Here is a 4393-nt window from a genome sequence, read left to right as displayed (position 1 = left end):
GAAAGAAAGAAAGAAAGAAAGAAAGAAAGAAAGAAAGAAAGAAAGAAAGAAAGAAAGAAAGAAAGAAAGAAAGAAAGAAAGAAAGAAAGAAAGGTAATTGATAAAAGAAACATATATTACAGAGAAGAATTTCGAGAATTCAGCAATTGAATGGATGGAGGAAGAGAAGAGAACCAGGAAGAGGATGGAGTCAGACTGAACCCGCTATCTCAAGTTCAGGTCTATGGAAGCAACATAATGTCATCATCAGAAATTTTAAAATGAGAAAGAGATTTAGGTTGAGGGAGGACAGTGGGGAGGGACTGATACAGGTAAATAAAGAATATTTGTTTCATTTTGGATATTTTTGAGATTAAGGTCCTGGTAAGCACCCAGCTGAAAATGTCTAGATGATGAGGAAGGTAGAAGTGATCTTCATGATGTTGAAGTTAAGAAAAAAAACCACTAAATTAAATAAGTAGGTGATGTTTGTGACCCTGGAAAGAATAACTTCAGAAGAGACCAGGGGCTGGAGGGGAAAATGCGAAGATTAGTTAAGGAGGTAGTCAGAGGAAGTGCAAAAAAACAAGACAAATAAGTCATAAAATATACTCTTTTTCTAATTATAAAAAGTAATACCAATTCAGTGTAAAAAATGCTTTTACGGACATATAAAGAAGAAAGTTGAAGTTTCCATACTCCCACCCCAGAGATAAACACTATGCACACCTTGGGATAGTTCCCTCCTGACAGTTTTCTGTGCATACATTAGGGAGATTTCTACTTTTAAATTGGAATCATGCTTTTATATGCAGGTTTATTCCTGATTGTTTCATTTAAATTACATCTGGAGAATTTTCTTATATAATTAAATAGTTTTCAAATGCTGTTTTTAATTATTGAGTAATAGTTCAACTTTCGCCTAAACAGCCAGGATAGGCAAGGTTATTCTGAATCTCTTACTGTTATAAATAAAGATCCATCGTTCTTGATGTTGGAAAGAAAGATAAAGAGAGGAAGTTTGCTCCAGGGTATGGGAGGTGGAAGGAAGAAGAGTGACTCGAGGGGTTTTGTTTGTTTTTAATGTAGGGGAAACCTGAATTCAAATATAAATCCAAGCGAAACTGAGACAGAACTCTGAAGGAAGCAAGCTCTGGAGAACGCATGGGTTCCTGGGAAGGTGGTGTTATTAAGGTTTTATCCTTAATAGCCCACAGACGACAGCCCCAGGAAGACACTCACACAATCACGGTCAATGTACTCCATAAGACAGAAAGATGGCCCTGCTCTTCCAGCCACGCTGCCCTTGGCTGGCCTCACCTTGATTTTATGCTCAAGAAACCAGGTGGCACCAGGGAAGTTATTCTCACAGAGCTGCCCTCAGGACTAATGACATCACGTCTTCAGAGCTCAGAGAAAGTGGCTACCTAGGACAAACTATTGTTTTAATTATTTTGATAGAAGCAAAATAATTAAGGGCTGCCTCTTGGACTCTTTCTGTTCGATGGTCAACCTGGCTCTAGCGGCTATTTCCTTTTCTATCACTCCCAGTAGCCCATGTGACTATTTCTTCTTTGCCTTCTTGGCCTTTTTTGTTGTTGTTGTTGTTGTTGGTTCCCTCCTGGTCCAGTCCCCATTCCAATCCAAGGCAACAATGAAGAATTCCGAAAGACAAGGTCTGGTCGGCTCCCGTGCATCTGAGCAATCCTTGCTGTTTGGTTTTGCAGCACAAATCCCTCTGCAGAAGTTTCATTTGAGTTAACCCTACCTGGGGGTTTTGTTTGTGCATCAGCATATCCTCTGCTGAAAACTCTTTTAGTAACTTTGTTCTTGAAAGCACCCAAATAGAGCATTACCAGAAGAAAAGGAAAAGGCACACTAGTCTCCCAGGAGTAAACATCCTTTTGCATTTGGGATCATCTGAGATTATCATGCCAGGAAGCAAATGAAGCAGCATTTATTAAGCCACCTGCATTGGTTCCTCAGCCAGTTTCCCTGAAACAATGTTAAGAAAAAAGAGTGGGAGGACAGGGCAGAGCCATTCGGTAGACACGAGCACCCTCTAGTGTTCAATCAGAGGCCTTAACTTCTCCACAACCCTACAAGCTGAATAAAAACATGAAGGTACCCATTACTACACAGTGGACATTCATCTCATGGTATCTTAATTTTTTTTATTACATTACCATTATCGATCTAAGTTTTACAAAAAAAATGTATCTGTTCTTTTAAAAATTATTCAAAGTGAATAAAAGCGTTTTTTTTTTTTTAAAGGGAAACAGGACATTTAATTCACTAAGCAACAGTGGCAATTTCCATCTTTAAATATTGAGCAGAGTTACCATCTTCATGTAATATGCTAACCCCAGGAACTGTTTTGATGGTAGCATCCAGTACAGTCAAGTTGTATAAAAACTGATAAACTCATACTTAGCTGGTATCATCGTATACTGAAAAGCGACACAACAATATGTTTAAGTGTCATAAATATATTACCTTCGGATCTTGTCTCCAGGAAATAATGCAACTGAATTTTAAAATTATATAGACAGAAATGCAGACCACAACTTTATTTGCAACAGCTTTTCACTATTATGTTACTCACCACTTAAAATAATAACTTTAAAATCCCATAAGTAGTTTGATGTGAAATGAAAAAAAACATATAAATTGCAGGTACAGTATAATCACAGTTGTATAATGTGTATATTGTATAGATATGTACTAATACTACATTGGAATATAAAATAATAAAAACAGTTATGTTAAAGTAGGGAATTATTGATAGTCTTTTTTTGTTTGTTGTTCACTTTTAATTTTTTAACTACTTCTGAACTGCTTCTTAACAGAAATCTAGCTTAGAATAAAATGTGTAGGTCTGTAAGCCCTTTCCCCAGTCAAGACTAAGCTGTTAACGAACTCTCAGCTTGTAGCTTGAGGTCAAATGATCATTTCAAAGCTTTTGTTTTTAAAGCCCAAGAACGCTATTAATTGGAAATAAAATACAATAAACACACAAAAGGAAAATAATTACTACAAACAACATGACCTATCAATAAAATCACATTATATGAATTCTACGAACATCGAGGATGAGTGTAATGTAATTATAGAAACATCAAGGTAAGTATAATGTTGATACAAATAAACTGGAATAGGAATCTTAAGAAAAATATTAGAATGAAAAATTGTACGTTCATACCTCTTAACAACAGTTTAATCACTGGTATATGTATATAGATTAGAGGTAAATTTGAAGAGCTTCATGTTGATGAAATACGTTACTGTTCATTTTTATTTTGCTATAAAGTTCCTGGTTAAGAATTTTTACAACAACCTAACCTTAGAGATTAAGAACACAGGAGAGTCGAGCAGACTTGTACTTAGTCCTGCTCACTGCTCAAGACTTCCTGTGGTCTCAGCCATTTCCCACTTCACCCAGAGTGTTTTCAAAAGCAGGGAAGCGGTAGCCGAAACAAGGTGATGGCCTTATTGATAACATCCAGTTCAAGATTTGTGACAAAGATAAAACTCCTGGACAGGTTTTGGTCTCTCCCTGAGGGTTTGGTTTAAGCCCCAGAAATGGCCATAGGACAGATTTGAAGTCTGTCCTATGCCTATACAATCTAAAATGAATGACACAAGTATCGTATGTCTCTAGATACGTTACATGGGGGTAGAAATCCAGTCCAGGGAATGATTCAGAAACAGCCAAATCATTCCAAAGCAGAACAAAGAAAGGTAAGATATGCCCTTGAAGCAGGCCAGACTACATATAATTCAGGAACAAAGAAATTAATCTTGGTAAATAGTATTAATGTTCTCTTAAATGTTTTCCTGGCTGAAATTTGTAAGCAAATCAGGTTAAGAGTAGAAGGATAAGGGAGAAATGAAGATTATTCACAATCATAGTAAATGAAAAGCCTTCACAAAGATGAACATATATGCGGTAGTAAGAAATAAACTCCTGGGGAAATATGAACAGTTCAGCATGACAAATACGATATCCAGCCATCACCACAGAGTGGACTGAGTGTCTGAGCCAGAGCTCCCTTCAACTTCACGGTATAAAATTCCAGATGTTATACTCAGGGGAAAATAGAGCTCTCTTCTCTTTTGCTGGAATAAATACCACCGTTCCGCTTCAGAACCAATGTTCAGAGTTCTACATTGCTTCTCATCCCTTCCAATTCCAGCCTCCTCTCCTTGACCTCTTTTCTTCTGACATCTACACCTTTAAAAGTAAGGAATCACAGACGGGGGTGTTTCTGGGCATACTCCAGTCTTACGCAAGGGCCTGGATCTGTTCCAAGATGTTTTCACTGCCCTACAACACTACTGAAAGCTCACCGGTGTCCTAAAGCTCACTTTAAATGGCTTACCTGGCAAGAGGATAGCTGTGGGATAGTGGGAA

The sequence above is a fragment of the Pteropus alecto genome, unplaced genomic scaffold (genome assembly GCF_000325575.1).
Source record: "Pteropus alecto unplaced genomic scaffold, ASM32557v1 scaffold24, whole genome shotgun sequence".
Taxonomy (NCBI): domain Eukaryota; kingdom Metazoa; phylum Chordata; class Mammalia; order Chiroptera; family Pteropodidae; genus Pteropus; species Pteropus alecto.
The sequence above is the reverse complement of the archived record's forward strand: the minus strand, read 5'-3'. Positions refer to the sequence as shown.